The 19,806-nt window shown below is 42.7% G+C and overlaps 1 non-coding gene across 1 annotated transcript; it reads left to right on the top strand.

Annotated features, from left to right (window-relative positions):
* Nucleotides 1–18,717: 18,717 nt before the first annotated feature.
* On the top strand, nt 18,718–18,819 carry LOC118144599 (U6 spliceosomal RNA). Its single transcript, XR_004729367.1, has one exon. It is a non-coding gene; the product is annotated as a U6 spliceosomal RNA (small nuclear RNA).
* Nucleotides 18,820–19,806: the final 987 nt, after the last annotated feature.

Genomic DNA, 19,806 nt, shown 5'->3' with positions numbered 1-19,806 from the left:
CTTCAAAGCACAAACTATCAAAGATCTGATGAATCTGACAGATTCATGATTAAAATAAAAAAAATTCTAGGCTGCACACAGTGGCTCAATCCTGTAATCCCAGAACTTTGGGAGGCTGAGGCAGGCAGATTCCTTGAGCCCAGGAGTTTGAGACCAGCCTCAGCAACATGGTGAGGCCCCATCTCTACAAAAAATACAAGAATTAGCTGGGTGTGGTGGTGTGAACCCGTAGTCAGCTACCCTGGAGGCTGAGGTGGGAGCACTACTTCAGCCTGGGAGGTGGAGGCTGCAGTGAGCTGTGACTGTGTCACTGCATTCTATCCTGGACAAGACAGGTCCCTGTCTAAAAACAAAAACAAAAACAAAATCTCAGCAAAGTAGGAGAAGAAGGGAACTTCTCAACCTGCTCTAGGTTATTTATCAAAAACCTACAGATAACATCAAACTTAATGGCCACCAACTAAATGTTCTCCCTCTGAGACTGGCTATAAGGTGAGGATGTCTGCTCTTACCACGTCTACTTAACATTATACTGAAGATTCTAGCCAATAGAAAGAAATAAAAGGTATTTATATCAGAAAGGATGAAGTAAAATCGTGTTGATTCACAGATAACATGATCATTCATGTAGAAAATCCAATGGAATCTACAAAAAAGCTACTAAAATAAGTGAGGTTGCAGGATATAAGCTATTTCTACAAAAATTCCTATGTACAAGCAATGAACAGATATTGAAGTTAGAAAAACAATACCATTTTCAGTAGATTCAAAAATTACGAAAATTTCGGCTTCTAGGACAGCCCAAGACCCTGGTAATTTCCTGTTATCCTAACAGCTGAAGCAAAATAAATTACAGAAAAACAAAACAACAAAAGAAAACTTTACAAAGAATGAGTGATACTATATTCTAAACTCACTCAATTGAGTAAAAACAGACAGCTACAATTTTTACACTAGACATTAAGTCTCGTAATCCCACACTCCTGTATACCTCATTTAAATACATTTAAATGTTTCATTTAGAATACTAGTGTGTTAATATTTAATCCTTTCATGTGTAAAGTTTGAGTGAACAAAGAAAAAAATCACATTCATCAAGGAAGTTTTAAAATAATAGAGTCATCTTAAGCTAAAGAGCCGTAATTCCAGTTATTCATGTGTTAAATGCAGCATTAATGTTCATGGAAAAAAACTGGAATTTTTAACCATGTGAGTTGGTTTTGCACTTTGAGAAAATGAACAACTTTGTTTTAGATGCTATTGTCCTTCCTTGCATTCAGAATGTGAATGTTTATATACTTTGCAAAATAAGACCTAAGGTTGCCCTTGAATCTATATTTAATTTTTAAAAAAATTTTTCTTTTGAGACAGGTATTTTTGTATTTTTTTTTTGAGATGAAGTTTCACTCTTGTTGCCCAGGCTGAAGTGCCATGGCACGATCTTGGCTCACCACAACCTCTGCCTCCTGGGTTCAAGCAATTCTCCTGCCTCAGCCTCCCGAGTAGCTGGGACTACAGGCATGCACCACCACACCCAACTAATTTTTGTATTTTTGGTAGAGACGGGGTTTTACCATGTTGACCAGGATGATCTCAATCTCTTGACCTTGTTATCTGCCTGCCTCGGCCTCCCAAAATGCTGGGGTTACAGGCATGAGCCACTGTGCCCAGCCATATTTTTAAAAGTAGAGACAAGGTTTTGCCATGTTGGCCAGCTGGTCTCAAACTCCTGACCTCAGGTGATCTGCCTGCTTTGGCCTCCCAAATTGCTGGGATTACAGGCATGAGCCACTGCGCCTGGGCTGTAGTATTTAAATTTTTGATATAAGAGGAAAATATAAATTAAATGTGCCCAGCTACCCAGGAGGCTGAGGCAGGAGAATTGCCTGAACCCAGGAGGCAGAGGTTGCAGTGAGCCGAGACTGCGCCATTGCACTCCAGCCTGGGTAACAAGAGCGAAACTCCATCTCAAAAAATAAAAATAAATAAATAAATAAATAAATAAGCCTACCAAATACAATGTTCTTCACCTACTTCAAAATTAAAATGATCATTCCAGCTAGTTCTCCTTATAAACTCAAATTATTTTTTAATTATAAAAATCTGACAAAGAATTGCAAGACCTAAACAGTGAAAACTGTAAAACATTGCTGAGATAAAGATGATTTTTCAAATGGAGATATACTATGCTCATAGTACAGAAAGCTCAATATTATTAAGATGTCAATTCTCTCCAAATTGCTGTCAATTCAGTGCTAATTAAAATTGTTACATGCTATTTTGTTTAAAAAAAAAGACAAAATGATTCTATTTCTTTTTTTTATTTTTATCTTTTTACTTTGTTATTTTGGGTTTTTTTTTTTTTTTTTTTTTTTATTAAGACAAAATGATTTTAAAATTCATGCAGAGGCCTGGTGTGGTGGCTTATGCCTGCAATCCCAGCACTTTGGGAGGTTGAGGTGGGTAAATTGCTTGAGACCAGGAGTTGAGACCAGCCTGGCCAACATGGTGAAACCCTGTTTCTACTAGAATTACAAAAATTATCTGGGCATGGTGGCACATGCCTGTAGTCCTAGCTACTCGGGAGGCAGGAGAATCACTTGAAGCCGGGAGGCAGAGGTTGCAGTGAGCCAAGATTATACCACTGCACTCCAGCCTGGGCTTCAGATCGAGACTCACTCTCTTAAAAAAAAAAAAAAAAAAGATGGAAACAATAGCCTCTGATGTCTACTACAGAGGGGCGATAAGGAAAGGGGGTAAGGGCTGAAAAATTACTATGCTTGTTACCTGCGTAATGGATTCAGTCATACCCCAAACCTTAGCATCATGAACTATACCTTTGTAACCTGCACATGTACCTCCTGATTCTAAAATAAAAGTTGAAGAAGGCTGGGCACAGTCACTCATGTCTGTAACCTAGCATTTTGGGAGGCTGAGGCAGGAGAATCACTTGAGCCCAGGAGTTCAAGACCAGCTTGGGCAATATGGCAAATCCTGCCTCCCCACCAAAATACAAAAAAAAAATTAGCTGGGCATGGTGGTGTGCACCTATATTCCCAGGTACCCTGGAGGATAAGGTAGAACGATATTGCTTGAGCCCAGGAAGTTGGGGCTGCAGTGAGCTGTGATTGTGCCACTGCACTCCAGCGTGGATGACAGAGTGAGACCCTGTCTCAACAAAAGAAAAAAAGTGTTAAAAAAGACAGTGTGGTATTAGCATAAAGACAGAAAAATACAGCAATAGAACTGAATGGAAAGTCCAAAAACAAACCCACACATACAAGAATAACTGATTTTTTACCTTATCAATATTACTTGCAAGATGAGGCTATAAAATATATCTTGGTCACTCTCTCATGCCAGCTACATTGTGAGAACCCTTTGGAGAGCGCCCTGTGTCAAGGTATTGTGGCCTCTTCCCAACAACTGTGTGAGTGGACTTGGAAGTGAGTCCCCCAGCCTCACTCAAGCCTTCAAATGACCGCATCCTCAGCCAATAGTTTGACCAAAACCTCATGGGAGAGTTGGAACCAGAATGTAGTTGGAACTAGAATCTAGTAGCAAAGCCGCTACTAGATTCTTGCCCCTCAGAAACCCTGTGACATAATACATGCTTGCTGTTTTTTTTTTTTTTCTGATATGGAGTTTCACTCTTGTCACCCAGGCTGGAGTGCAGTGCGAGATCTTGGCTCACTGCAACCCCTGGTTCCGAGGTTCAAGTGATTCTCCTGCCTCAGCCTCCCCAGGAACTGGGATTACAGGTGCCTGCCACCAGGACTGGCTAATTTTTTTGTAGTTTAGTAGAGATGGGGTTTTGCCATGTTGGACAGGCTGGTCTCAAACTCCTGACCTCAGGTGATCCACCTGTCTCGGCCTCCCAAAGTGCTGGGATTATAGGCACAAGCCACCACACCCAGCCAATGTTTGTTGTTTTAAGGCACTAAGTTTTGGGAGTAATTCTTTACACAACAATTGATAACGAATAGAGGGACTATTATACAGAACTGAGCAAGGTTTAGGAAAACCAGTAGGAGCCAGTGCAATTCGTCAGGGTAGCAACAGCCAGAAACCACTGACACCCAAGTCTGAGGAAGGAAAGGGAAGGATGCGTTTCAGAGTCTATGGAGTGTAGGGGAATCGGGGTGGCTCCTCCAGACTATGGGTTTGGGTAGGGGAGGCAGTGGCCCAGCAGCTGTGTTCCAATACCACTTTCTTTACAAGGAGTCAGGGCGATAAACGCCCAACCTCGATTTCTTTTCTTCTTTGTTCTGCTAGTACCTCTGCTCACTGGCCAAACTCAAGAGTAGGTAGGGCTTGAGTCCTGCAGCTGGAAGAAGGAGGAGGCCACAGGGCTGGGTAGAGGTGAATAGATGCCTTAGGGCAAGCTTCCTGAACCCCTGGGCCACTGCTGGTACCAGCCTGTGGCCTGTTAGGAACTGCCTGAGCTCCACCTCCTGTCAGATCAGTGGCCTTTAGATTCCCACAGGAGCACAAACCCTGTCGTGAACTACACATGTGAGGGATCTAGGTTGGTTGTATGCTCCGTATGAGAATCTAATGTCTGATGACCTGTCACTGTCTCCCATTATCCCCAGATGTGACCACCTAGTTTCAGGAAAACAAGCTCAGGACTCCCACTGATTTTATTTATGGCGAGGTGTGTAATTATTTCATTATATATTACAGTGTAATCATCACAGAAATGAAGAGTACAATATATATAATGCACTTGAATCATCACGAAACCATCCCTCCCATCCCTTGTCCATGGAAAACTGGTATTTCATAAAACCAGTTTTTGCCTTAGGGAGTGGGAGGCAGAGGTAAGATTTACACTTGGGCTACGGACATGGAAAAGGAAAAATGAAAGAAAAATGGAGGTGAGTAGCCAGGCAGGATCAGGAAATGTCGGGTGGGAAACAAGAAGGACTGTGATTTAGGTTACGATAAGGTTGCTCACTGAGCAGTGGAATGTTCTCTGAGGGGCAGATCCAAGGGGCAGTTGAGCTTGGTAGGTCTTCTAGGAGCAGAAGTGGCCTAAAGACTGTCAGGCTGGCTCTCCACTTCTATATGTTTCAATTGTTGCCCTAGACCAGAGAACAGCAAACCTTTTCTTTCAGGGGCAGATAGTAAGTGTTGGAAACTTTGCATCGCAACAACTCTGCTGCCATTGCAGCAGGAAAGCAGCAAAGATCATACATACATGAACGACGTGGCTGAGTTCCAGTATCACTTTCTTTACAAAAACAGGCAGCAGGTCTGCGGGCTGTAGTTTGCCAACCCCTGCCGTAGACGCTTAAGAATTTTTTTCATCATTTTGCCTTCAGATACACTTAAATTTTTTTTTAATTTTAATTGTTGTGGGTACATAGTAGGTGTATATATATCTTCAGATAGACTTTTGTATGGGTCTTTTTCCAGGTCTGGCTTCTGTAAGATAAATTATCTGAACTTCTTTCAGAGTACCAGAAATGAATGAGTCAGGAGATTCTGCTGTAATGCCTACGGATGTCTCTGAATGAATGAATGCAGAGCTGACTATTAATGAGGAATATGGAGCAGGAATTTTCAGTTCCAACATTTGATTTAAGGTATTTTCTGAAAATAGATTAGATTAAAGGAAGGTTTCCCTTTCATGCCAGGAACATATTCTAGCCTGGTGAAATGATTAAGCTTTGAACTCAGACACATCCAAATTCACAACCTGTCACTTTCTAGCTGTTTGGTTTGCTGAGCCAGTTTTCTCTCCTATAAAATAGAGATAATACCCACCTCATAGGTAATGACAGCTATTATTATTATAAGGGATAACAAATACACTCTTTCTGACTTAAAACTTTTTTCTCTCTTCCACTGTTCTCTTGAAAATGATTGGTTCTTAAAGTTTGCTCCCAAACTGCAGGATTTTCATTCCTGAAATGCTCTTAAAGCAAAACAAAAATAGATCCCAGACAATTTATATATTCACTGAGACTCTGATTGAAAGCAACAGAAACTGAATTCAAACTTACAGAAGAAGCAAAAGGAAAGATAAGAGTGATTGGATACTAGAGTAGTTCTCCAAATTGAAGCTCAACAATTAAGTCTTAGGTAAACAGGAACTTGAACTCTGTACAGAGTCTCTCCTCCTTTTCTCCTTTCTGCTGTTCTCTTAGTGTTTTGGTTTTCTCCCCAGGACTGGTGGCAAGTCAGGCAACAGCCACCAGAGCGGCTCCACCCAGCTTTGACACCAGAGAGGGACACTTGCTGTCCCTGGGGTCAAGTTTACAAATCCTGGGTAAGGGCTCTGGCCTGGATCAAAACTGTGTCCAGTGGGGCAGTAGAGGCTCATGTCTGGTCTGGCTTGAATCAGGTGCCCAATCCTGCCCCAGTCACCAGGGGCCAAGGGGATGGGATCTGTCAGAAGAGAGTGATCTGCTCTCTGTTCCCATGGGAGCCTCACAATTAGAGTCAGGGAAATATACATTTCCCAGAAGAATGAGGAAGCCTGTTCTGGATGAAAAACAGCAGCAGATCTCTTCATAGTTTACTGTCTCTGCACCTATGACGTGAGTATAACCAGTAACAACATAAACAATATGAAGACCCAGCAGGAAAAGGCAAGGTGGGGCTGGGAATAGACATGGGTCTCCCAGAGGAGGTCTCAGACGTGCATTGGGTTTGGAAGGCAAGGACATCCCTATATGAGACAGCTGGGGAAGGAATTTTGGGAATGGGTTGGAGGTTGGACCAGCCTCAGTGGCCAAAACTCAGATCTGTCATCAGAGGCCAGGTTGGTAACATAAACTGAGAAATAGCCTGATAGTAGCCAGGGGTTGGTGGTGGGGCATGAGGGGAATGAAAGAAGCCATGGTTTTCCCCAAAATACATTTAAATCCCCCCGCAAAGTTTGGGGTAAAAACCTCTGCAGACTTGTATAGGTGAAATAAAAATAAGTATGCTATCTATAAAGGCAACTGGATAGGAGTTTGTAAACTTTGAGGTAGGTGGTCTTAAGAATTTCTTAGCAATTCTGGCTGGGTGCAGTGGTTCATGCCTATAATCCCAGCACTTTGGGAGGCTGAAGTGGTCAGGAGTTTGAGACCAGCCTGGCCAAAATGGCAAAACCCCATCTCTACTGAAAGCACGAAAATTAGCTGGGCATGGTGGTGAGCACCTGTAATCCCAGCAACTCAGGAGGCTGCCACGAGAATTGTTTGAACCCAGGAGGCAGAGGTTGCAGTGGGCTGAGATCATGCCACTACACTCCAGCCTGGGCAAAGGAGTGAGACTCCAGCTCAAAAAAAAAAAAAAGAAAAGAAATTTTTAGCAATTCTGCTGTTGAATCTGTGACTGATTATAGGCAAACAAAGTAGGAGGAGCCTTTCCAGCCAGGAAAACCCTATTTGGGAAAGTGATTATGACAGAATTATGCCAAGTTGGGAAGGAGCAGTTTGCAGAAGATCCTTTACTTCATATTTCATAAAACTCAGAGACCGGTCAGAGTGAGGTCATAAATGCCTTGCTTTTTAACTTCACCACCTAGGCTCAGAAAACTCAGTTGTGGAAATTCTGTCTGTGCTTATAGTTCTTTATCCTTTGAATGGGTTCTCATTGAACTCAGTGTGGAATCGGAGGCATGCAGGTGGGAAGACCTCTGAGGCAGCCGCAGTGTAAGGGCTCTGGAGGCGGGTGGTAGTGGGCTACACGGAGCTTGCTGGATAACTTTGTCCACTGTCTGTTGGAGGTGGAGGAGTCAGGGGTGGTGGGGTGAAGTGGGATCACTCTTGCAATAATTTATTCCTTTAGTACACTTTTATCCAGCTTTGAGCCAGGCCCCATTCTAGACACAAGGAGTGCGGGGATGAAAAAGACATGGTCTGGATCTCAACAAATTTACATTCCACTGCAAAGTGGATGAGGAAAGTGGCCTGGGGGTTGGGGAACCCCTGCTTTAGTGAGAGAGATGGATGTAACTACAAGATCTGGTCTTGGAGGATCAGAGAAAGCTTCCTGGATGAGGTGATAGGTAAGCTAAATTCTCTGAAGGATGTATAAAAGTCAGTCCAGCAAATGGCAAGGGCTGAGGAGCCAGTGGCCATAACTTTCCAGGTGGGATTACAGATTAGGCAAAGCAAGAATGTGCTTGGGGATCAGTAAAGAAAATAATTTGATATTGAGAAACATATAAAAGTGCCCATCATGAGGAAAGCCAGAATTCTGTGGGACTCCTATCCACATACTCTACAGTGAAGCATCCTTTTTACTTTGAATTACATAGGGGGAGGTATGGCATCATCACCTTTCAGTGCTCAGAGCCACTGAAGCATGGGGAGTCATCCTGGCTTCAGACGTGGAAGGGACGTCTGCCCCCCCCCATTTTCTCTCCTCCACGTCCCTTTGCAGTTCCTTCCCCTCCAGGCTCACCCTGCCTCAGCAGCCTTTTCTTGTAGGGTCATTTCCTAGAGTCCTTATTAAAATTTACTGCCCTTTTATTCCTTCCTTTGGGCACCTCCAATCCACACTGTTAATTATCACATAGTATATCAATTACTCCCATAACTTGTTAAAATAGGTAAACTATAATGGGTGGCATGATTCCACTGTAACAGAGAAAAATTAATAACTACACTTTCTACATACTCATGGTCATTCTTAATTTTGATTTCTTTTTTAGTAGTTCCCATCTCAGCAGTTGTAAAGCAGTATTAATAAGAGCTAACAATCTTAGCTATTTTCAATGTGTGAGGCTCTCTTTGAAGATCTTTATACTAACTCACGCCTCCCAACAACTCTGGAATTAGCTTGTTATCTGCAAAGTGGATGAAGAAAGCCATCGATTTGCAGATGAGGAAATTGAGGCACACAAATTATGTAGCCTGTGGACCCAAGACCACTCAGCTGGTAATTAGTAGCAGCAGGATTTTAAGCTATCAACCTAAATAACAGAGAGAGGCTCTCTAAAAGAAAATGATGTTTATTTGGGAATAGAGCTTTGCAATGGGAAATCACATACCATCCTAAGCTATGTGAGTATTCAGGGGGGTAAAGAAAGACAAAGGTTTCTGAAGAAAAAAAATGAGAAGGATTACAAAATTGTTTGAAATAATTATCTTTGGCTACAAAGATCAATAACAAGGGTGATACTGGTCCGGGGATGGACAGGCAGCTGCTGGACAGATATTCTTACAGAAACCTCTTTGTGTGTGTGTGTCTGTGTGTGTGTGTGTGCAAGGTTCTAGTTTTTGTAGAGTCTTTTCTGTTATCAGGTATACAAGCAGGAGATCCTTTCTTCATGGCCCGTGCCATGAATAAAGAGATAATTTATTAGGGTTATCTTGGTATCAGTGACTCCATTTTTGATTTTGACAACTTTCAAAAACCAAACACTATACTCCACAGCCTGTCCTACCATCCGCTCAAATTACCCAAACCAACCACCTAAGAGTAAACCCTATTTCTTCACTATTCCCTTTTTGGTTTTGGTGGTTGTTGTTTGTTTTTTGTCTGAGACAAAGTCTTGCTCTGTTGCCCAGGCTGAAGTGCAGTGACGTGAACATGGCTCGCTGCAGCCTCAACCTCCCAGGCTCAAGTGATCATTCCTCCTCAGCCTCCTAAGTAGCTGGGACTACAGGTGTGTGCCACTACGCCCAGCTAATTTTAAAATTTTTTGTAGAGACAGGGTCTTGCCATATTGCCCAGGCTGGTCTTGAACTTCTGGGCTCAAGTGATCTGCCTGCCTCAGCCTCACCAAATGCTGAGGTTACAGGTGTGAGTCACCTGATCTTATTCCCTTTTTGCACCAAAATGTTCTACCCCTTAAATGTATCACCAATCCATTCACTATGCTCCATTTTTCCACCTCCATCTCCACTGCCACAGAAAAAACCTTCAGGAGAGCTCATCACGAAGTAAGTTCCCTGAGTGCAGGGACTTGATTTTTTGTCTCTATTGTCTCCCCAGGGCCTGGCTGACACACCGTAGATGTTCAGTAAAAATGGACCAAATGAATGAGTTCCTAACTGAAATCAACAAGAATGCATTGAGCACCTATTCTGTTTTACAGGGAAAGCTGTTGACCCTCAACATATTTACTTGCAGGTTTTCTCTTTAACTATTCCTATAAATATGAATTGGTATCATATTATGTATCTCTTTATAGTTCATTTTATTCTCAATATCTTCCCATGTTTTAAAAAATTCTTTGAAAACATTTTTATAGCAGGACAATATTCTATTTTATGACTTTTTTTGTGGGGTGGGGGGAACAGAGTCTCACTCTGTCTCCCAGGATGGAGTGCAGCGGTTCGATCTCAGCTCACTGCAACCTCCACCTCCCGAGTTCAAGCAATTCTCCTGCCTCAGCCTCTTGAATGACTGGGACTCGCACATGGCCACACCCAGCTAATTTTTTGTATTTTAGTAGCGACAGAGTTTTACCATATTGCCCAGGCTGGTTGGTAACTCCTGAGCTCAGGCAATCTGTCTGCCTTGGCTTCCCAAAGTGCTGAGATTACAGGCATGAGCCACAGTGTCCAGCTATTTTATGACATATTTTTTAACCATTTTCAAATTGTTAGACAATGAAGTTGTATTTTTTATCTATTGCTGTGTAACAAATTACCCCAAAACTCCATGGCTTAAAACACCATTTAGTAATACTATCTCAGTTTCTGGGGGGCCAAGAATTTGGGTGCGGCTCTGGCTCAGGGTGTTTTTCTTTTTCTTTTTTTTTTTCTCGGAGACAGAGTCTCACTCTGTTGTCAGTCGCCAGGCGCCAGGCTGTAGTGCAGTGGCGTGATCTCGGCTCACTGCAACCTCCGTCTCCTGAGTTCAAGCAATTCTCCTACCTCAGCCTCCCAAGTAGCTGGGACTACAGGTGCACACCACCACGCCCAGCTAATTTCTGTATTTTTAGTAGAGACAGGGTTTCACCATGTTTGCCAGGATGGTCTTGATCTCTTGACGTCATGATCCGCCTGCCTCGGCTTCCCAAAGTGCTGGGATTACAGGCATGAGCCACCGCACCCTGCCAGGCTCAGGGTTTTGGTTTTATTTTGTTTGAGATGGTGTCTTGCACTGTCACCTGGACTGGAGTGCAATGGCGTGATCTCAGCTCACTGCAACCTCTGCCTCCTGGGTTCAAGTGGTTCTCCTGCCTCAGCCTCCCAAGTAGCTGGGATTACAGGTGCCTGCCACCACACCTGGCTAATTTTTTGTATTTTTAGTAGAGACGGGTTTTCACTATGTTGGCCAGGATGGTCTTGAACTCCTGACCTCGTGATCCACCCACCTTGGCCTCCCAAAGTGCTGGGATTACAGGCGTGCCACTGTGCCCGGATGGCTCAGGGTTTTCTAAGCCTGCAGTCAAGCTATCAGCTGGGCTGTGGCTATCTCAACACCCAGGCAGGGGAAGACCCACTTCCAAGCTCACTCACTTGGCTGTTGGCAGAATTCAGTTTCTGGCCAGCTGTTGGCTGAAGACATCTGTTCCTTATTCTATTTTTCTATATCTATACCCTTCTATATCACTATAGATATAGATATATAAATGTATAGATCTATCTATAGATAGAACAATAGACATAGAGATATAGACACACACACACACACACACACACACACACACACAGAATGAGAGAGAGAGAGAAAGGTGACCCAAGCGGGAATTTACAGTTATTTTGTAATCTAATCTTAGAAGCAACCTCCCATTTTGCCTGCTGAATTCCATTCATTAGAAGTGAGTTGCCCTGGCACCCCTCTCTCCCCAGCCCAGCACCCTGTGTCTTCACATTGCCAGTCCCCCTCCTGTCAGGGAGGACAGTGTCCAATAAACTCCTCCACTCACAGTCTCCCCGAGCTTCAACAACCCGACCAGGCGCAGACTGTCATCCAGGCCATGAATGGCTTCCAGGTCAGCATGAAGATGCTCCAGGTGCAGCTGAATTGGCCCAAAGGTGCCAAATCGCCTGAGCTCCCGAGGGAGCGTCCCCCATGGGAGAGCAAGACTTGCATGAGACAGGATGCTGAAAGGGCTCCATTTAAAAACCTCCACACACCTACCAGAACTTCAAATCAAATTCAACAAATACACAAACAAACCTCTCTCTATTTATAAATGATAACTGTTGGATGACACTCTTGACATATCAGCCAATATCAATCAAGCTGAAGATTCCAGACACTCTCTGTGTGACTGTAACATTTCTTCAAGAAAAATACAGCATCTATGGAGTTGAGAGGACACGTTTTGGGGAGAAATATATATGACATAAAGAAGAAGATGATGAAGAAAAATGAGAAAACACAAACACACAGCAACTTTAAAACAAAATAAACACGAGATCAGATGTGAGGCTGAAGGGCTGAGAACTGGAAGGAGACACTGCTTTTCCAGCCCACCAAAATCCCTGAAGCAGGCCTAGTTCACAGTGGGCATCTGGGAGGCCATTGAGCACCTCTATATGTGATTCCTATAGCTATTTAGGGACCAAAGGACCAGTCTTTTCATTGCAGCTCTATGTGTAGCTCTGTGTCAAATGGAGGGGAATGGAGGACAACCTCCTTCCTGCCTCATGGCTGTTCTTCACATAGCTTAGAGCGACTCCACAAAAAATGTAAAAAGAAATTTAAAAAAGAAAAAACAACGTGTCAGTGTTTTAAACGGCAAGATAATAGTTCTTTGATACTTCGAGAGGCGCTGTGATGACCTTCATCCAAGTCTATGACACTTTCCTATGGTTTTCTGTATTCTATGTCTGGATGGAGCGGTTAAGATGAACAAATTGGTGGATATTTGGGGAAAGCAACACAAATCTTAAAACTCATTAACTGCAAAGTTTGAGAAAACAAGGAGGGAGAAAAAAGGGACTTACCAGGCAAGGTCATTGTTGTGAAAAGTCTGTAAATGCTTCGAATTCATCCCCTCTTAAAATCTTAATAGTTGTACAGAATTTTAAAAAGAAAAAGTTTAAAATACCTATTTAATAGAAGGAAAAATAGAGAAAAGCAAAATAAATAAAAAAAAATGGGGCAAAAAAAAGAAGAATAAGTGAGTCGGTAAGTCCAGCCCATACCCCAGGGGAGAACACACAAAGGTGTGAATACTAGGAGCTGCGGAGCCTTGGGATCATTTAATTTGCTTCCCACATAGTTTTCCTCCAATTTTATCTATTGTTAACAGTGTTGTTATCAATATTTTATTACTTAATACCTTATTACCTGTATTACAAATGATTTCCTCTGATAGATTTTTTGATGCTGTGTGTAAGAACACTGATATGATTTGGCTGCATCCAAATCTCATATTGAATTGTAGCTCCCATAATTCCCACAGGGCATGGGTGGAGCCCAGTGGGAGGTCAATGAATCATAGGGGTGGGTCTTCCCCCGCATTGTTCTCGTGATAGTGAGTAAGTCTCATGAGATCTAATGAGTTTATAAAGGGAAGTTCCCCTGCACATGCTCTCTTCCCTGCACCTGGGACGAGACTTTGCTCCTCATTCACCTTGTGCCACGATTGTGAGGCCTCCCAGCCATGTGGAACTTTGAGTCTATTAAACCTCTTTCCTTTGTAAATTACCCAGTCTCTGGCATGCCTTTATTAGCAGCGTGAGAACAGACTAACACAAATACTTTAAAAGCTGCCAAAGCACACACCGCTTTCCAGAGAGCTCTCCCATTATCAGTATATAAGAGCACCCATCTCAGCCTGGGTGTAGTGGCTTATGCCTATAATCCCAGAACTTTGGGAGGCTGAGGCAGGAGGATTGTTTAAGTTTAGGAATTCAAGACAAGCCTGAGCAACATGGCGAAACCTTGTGCCTATAAAAAAAAACACAGATACAAATCTCACTACATCTTCGTCTTTATCTTTGCTGCAAAATTATTTGCTTATGTGTTAGGTATCCCTTGTTTTAATTTCTCTTTGAGTTAAACCTTTTTCCCTGCCCTCATGTTCATCAGTCATTTGTATTTTTTCTTTTATGAGTTTTTTATTTTATGGCCTTTGCTCATTTTTCTATTGGGAATTTAATGTTTTGCTTATCAATTTGTGTGTGCTTCACATATAAAAAGATATGAACACATATAAAAAGGTAGCATCCTTGTGGTAAAAGCTTTATTGAAATATAATTTACATACCATACAATTTTCAAATTTAAAATGTACAATTTACTCTTTTTTAGTATATCGCAGATTTGTGCAATCATCCTCACAGTTTAAAAAAATGTTTTTCTTATTATTTTTTGAGACAGAGGCTCATTCTATTGCCCAGGCTGGAGTGCAGTGGTGCTGTCTTGGCTCACTGCAACCTCTGCCTCCTGGGCTCAAGTGATTCTCCTGACTCAGCCTCCCAAGCAGCTGGGATTACAGGCACCTCTCCCCCAGGCCCCCACCACCCACAACACCTGGCTAATCTGTTTAATTTTAGTAGAAACAGGATTTTACCATGTTGGCCAGGGTGGTCTTGAACTCCTGACCTCAAGTGATCTGCCTGCCTCGGCCTCCCAGAATGCTGGGATTACTGGTGTGAGCCACTGTGCCTGGCTCTGACAATTTTAGAACATTTTCATCACCTCGAAGAGAACCTCTGTACCTTTTAGCTATCACACCTCCTGCTTCCCCATCTCCTCCCTTATCCTTCAGCAAAGAATAATCTGCCTTCTGTCTCTATGGATTTGACTATTCTGGATATTTAATATAAATGAAATAATATAATCTGTGGTCTTTTGTGTTTGGCTCCTTTCACTTAGATAATGATTTTAAAGTTAATCCATGTTGTAGCATATATTAGAGCTTCATTTGTCTTTATGGCCAAATAATATTTCATTGCATAGATATATCATATTTGTTTATGCATTCATTGTTGATGGACATTTGGATTGTTTCCACTTTTTGGCTATACAAAGAAAGCTGCAGCCAGGTGTGGTGGCTCACACATGTAATCCCAGCACTTTGGGAGGCCTAGGCAGGTGGATCACCTGAGGTCAGGAGTTTGAGACCAGCCTGACCAACTTGGTGAAACCCTGTCTTTACTAAAAATGCAAAAATTAGCCAAGTGTGGTGGTGCATGCCTGTAATCCCAGCTACTCGGAAAGCTGAGGCAAGGGAATTGCTTGAATCTGGGAGGAGTTTGCAGTGAGCTGAGACTGTGCCATTGCACTCCAGCCTGAGCAACAAGAGTGAAACTCTATCTTGAAAAAAAATTTTTTTTTTTTTTGAGACAGAGTTTCGCTCTTGTCACCCAGACTGGAGTGCAATGGCATGATCTCGGCTAACCACAACTTCCGCCTTCCGGGTTCAAGCAATTCTCCTGCCTCAGCCTCCCGAGTAGCTGGGACTACAGGCGCACACCACCATGCCCAGCTAATTTTTTGTATTTTTAGTAGAGACGGGGTTTCACCTTGTTGACCAGGATGGTCTCGATCTCTTGACCTCATGATCCACCCGCCTCCGCCTTCCAAAGTGCTGGAATTATAGGCGTGAGCCACTGCGCCCGGCTGAGAAAAATTTTTTTTAAATAAAAATAAAAGAAGAAAGCTGCTATAAATGTAGAAGTATGGACATTTTGTATGGACATATATTTTCATTTCTCTTGGGCATACACCTAGGAGTGGAATTGCTAGGTCAAATGGTAACTTTTATGTTTAGCCATTTGAGGAACTGCCAGACTGTTTTCCACAGTGGCTGTATCATTTTTTATTCCCACCAGCATTGTATGAAGGTTTTAATTTCTCCATATCCTTGACAACGTTTGTTATGATTGATCTTTCTGATTCTAGACATTCAGGTGGGTGTGTAGTGGTATCTCACTGTGGTTTGATTTGCATTTCCCTTATGACTAATGATGTTGAGCATCTTGGCATATGCTTTTTGGCCATCTCTTTTTTAGAGAGAAGTCTATTAGGATCCTTTGAATAAATAGTGTTTTGTTTGTTTTTTTTTTTTAAAATAAGAGAGACTAGTGCCAGGTTTGAGGCCTGACTTCCAGCTGTGTGACTTCTTGGTTTTTCTTTTTTTTTTTTTAATTGTTGCCCAGGCTGGAGTGCAATGACATAATCTTGGTTCATTGCAACCTCCTCCTCACTGATTCAAATGATTCTCCTGCCTCAGCCTCCTCAGTACCTGGAATTACAGGCATGTGTCACCATGTCTGGCTAATTTCATATTTTTTTTCTAATAGAGATGGGGTTTCTCCATGTTGGTCAGGTTGGTCTTGAACTCCCGACCTCAGGTGATCCACCCACCTCGGCCTCCCAAAGTGCTGGGATTACAGTAAGCCACAGTGCCTGGTTGGCGTCTTGGTTTCTTAAACTATGAGCTTGTTTTCATGTCTTTTGAGTTGGGTAAATAACACTTATTTCATAAGGTCATTGTGTGGCTGAAATGAGAAAACATGCAGGTAGCATTTAGCAGAGTGCCTGATACACAGTAACTATGTAATAGATGAGAGCTATTTTCATGATTTTTAAAAGGTAGTAACACAATAAGAACTATGTTTTCTATGACCTGGCATTCATATGTAGGATCCAAAAAAAACAACCAAGTTTCAGGAAGATTAATATGGCCATGTGATAATAAACAGGGACACTAGTTTGGAAAAGACCCAAGACTTTTATTTTTTTAAGCAAAAAAATAAAGGAAATGAGAAAAAAATGTTATCTGCCCTGCTTTCCTATCAGAGACAAGGGTTTCCTCCTGTCCTCAGCCCCAGCAGCTGGAGGAAGGAGAGTGATCTTGCTGCTTGTTCAAGCTGATCAAAGACTTTTTTTTTTTTTTTTTAGATGGAGTCTCACTCTGTCACCCAGGCTGGAGTGCAATGGTGTGGTCTCAGTTCACTGCAACCTCTGCCTCCCAGGTTCAAGAAATTCTCCTGCCTCAGCCTCCGGAGTAGCTGGGACTACAGGTGCATGCCACCAGACTCAGCTTATTTTTGTATTTTTAGTAGAGACGGGATTTCACTATACGTTGGCCAGGATGGTCTCGAACTCCTGACTACGTGACCCACCCACGTCAGCCTCCCAAAGTGCTGGGATTACAGGCGTAAGCCACCCTACTCAGCCAGATTTTTTTTAGTCATTTTTGTCTATTAACTTATCTAATACCTGAGAAAATAGTGATGAATATGTTTTGGATTTTTTGATTAACATCATAATAATGTGAGGAATTTTAAATGTGTTCATTAACTGTGTTTCTATGGAGGAAAATGGCACATAAAGGCTTTGGTAATCTCAAGGTCATTTATATTATCAATTAAAACAATTTTATATAATACCTGCTCATGCATTCATTTAATACATACCTATGCAGTCCCTACTATGTGCCAGGCACTGTTTTAGGCTCTGAGAATACAAAAGTGAATACAAGGTCTTTGCACTAAAGTTTATATTCCAAAAAGGTGAAACATTCAAAGTCCATTCATTCAACAAATATTGAGTACTGATTGAATGCTGGACACTATTTTAGATGCATGGGATGCACTGGTAAACAAAACAAGCAAAATTCCTTGTCCTCATAGGGCTTACATTTTAGTGGGAAGAGACAGACAACACATCGTAAACATAATAAATAAGGAAATTACATAGTCTGTTAGAGGGTTATAGCTGAGTGGGGGTAGGGACTTGGAATTACAATTTTTAGATCAGTGATCAGGGCTAGACCCATTAAGACACAGAAGGAGGTAAGGGGGTGAGCTATGTGGATATATGAGGGAGAATGTACTAGGAAGATGGAACAGCCAGTGCAAAGGCCCTGAGGCAGAACCATTCCTGGCAGAAATAAGGACAGTGAGGAAGGGAAAAGGTAGGAGGAGATGAAGGTAGAGGGGGAGTGGAAAGGGAATAGATCAAAGATCCCACAGGGCCTTGACCAGTGAAGAGGCCACCATTCACATCTGCAACAATTAAGTGCTGAATATATTTCTTGCTAAGCAGAGAACAGCAGTACTTGTAAGATAAGAGTGTCTCTGAACAAAGGAATTTGTGACTCTTATGTCATGTTTTGGGAAGCATGGGGTTTGGAAGTTGGCGAACTCTTAGAAGCTGGACTGTTTAGAGATGAGTTGACCTTTAGCTGTGGAAGAAAGATTAGTGGAGTGTGGCTGTTGCTGATTGGCTAATTTTTAGAAGCAAGTCACTGATCAAGAGATTGTTATTGATTGACTAAAACAGATTCTGGTTGTTTCTTGTCACTATGACCAAAGAACAACCAGTATCTTACTGTTTTTCAACTTGGAATGAAGGAACTTGTCACTATGGCTTGCAAGACCACAAGAAAAACTGTATTTTTTTTTTTTTGATACAGAGTCTCGGTCCGTCACCAGGTGCCAGGCTAGAGTGGAGCGGAGCGATCTCGGCTCACTGCAACCTATGCCTCCCGGGTTCAAGCATTTCTGCCTCAGCGTCCTGAGTAGCTGGGACCATAGGCACGAGCCACCACGCCCAGCTAATTTTTGTATTTTTAGTAGAGACAAGGTTTCACCACGTTGGCCAGGATAGTCTCAATCCCTTGACCTCGTGATCCACCCGCCTCAGCTTCCCAAAGTGCTGGGATTACAGGCGTGAGCCACTGGGCCCAGCCAAGTCTTTGTCTTTTGCTTTGAGGGAAATAAGGAGTTAATCGGAGATTTTTGAGCAGTGGAGTGACAGGATTTGACTTATATTTTCAGAGGATGTGAAATCCTGGCTGTGTGTATCAGAGTGGAAGAGGGGAGACAAGTCACTGCAGTCACCCTCACTTAGGCTGTTCTTGCATATATACTAAAAATGGAATGATACAGAGGAGATTACATGGCCCCTGTGCAAGGATGACATGCAAATTTGTGAAGCGTTCTATGTTTTAAAAAAAGAAACACCCGAGACTAGGTAATTTATACAAAAAGAGGTTTCATTGGCTCACAGTTCTGCAGGCTGTACAGGAAGCATAAGGCTGGCATCTGCTCCTGGGAAGGCCTCAGGAAGCTTCCAATCATGGTGGAAGGCAGAGTGGCAGCAGGCACTTCACAGGGCGATATCAGGAGCAAGAAGGAGAGGGGGAGGTGCCATACACTTTTAAACCACTAAGATCCCGAGAGAACTCACTAGCTCTAGGACAGCATCCAGGGAATGGCGGTCAACCATTTATGAGAAAGCTACCCCCAAGATACAATTATCTCCCACCAGGCACCACCTCCAACACTGGGGATTACATTTCAACATCAGATTTGGGCAGGACATCTAAATCCTATCAGGAGATGTGACTTGAACCATGGTGGTAGTAGTGTGGGCAATGAGAAGTGTTTCCTTTTTTTTTGAGACAGAGTCTCATTCTGTCATTCAGGCTGGAGTACAGTGACACAATCTGGGCTCACTGCAGCCTCCACCTCCCGGGTTCAAGCGATTCTCTCACCTCAGCCTCCTGAGTAGCTGGGACTACTGGTGTGCGCCACCACGCCCAGCTAAGTTTTGTATTTTCTGTAGAGACGGAGTTTCATCATGTTGGCCAGATTGGCCTCAAACTCCTGAGCTCAAGCAGTCCGCTCTCCTTAGCCTCCCAAAATGCCAGGATCACAGGCGTGAGCCACTGAACTTGGCCTGTTTCCATTTTAGGTATACATATTTGTAGCCAACAAATAAATAAGATAATCCAGTTAGGCTAAGTGCATTGGAGTAAACATAATCATATTTACTTTTACATAGAATAACAGAGCCAGATGACAGGATAGAGAGTAACTCAGTGGGGCTACTTAAGAAGAAGGGGTCAGGGAAGTCCCTCGTTGAAGAGGCAAGACCTCAGTGATGAAAAGGAGCCAGTGAGGACCTTAAGGCTGGTGTGCGTGTAAGGAGCAAT

The sequence above is a fragment of the Callithrix jacchus genome, chromosome 9 (genome assembly GCF_049354715.1).
Source record: "Callithrix jacchus isolate 240 chromosome 9, calJac240_pri, whole genome shotgun sequence".
Classification (NCBI taxonomy): Eukaryota; Metazoa; Chordata; class Mammalia; order Primates; family Cebidae; genus Callithrix; species Callithrix jacchus.
The sequence above is the reverse complement of the archived record's forward strand: the minus strand, read 5'-3'. Positions and strand labels throughout refer to the sequence as shown.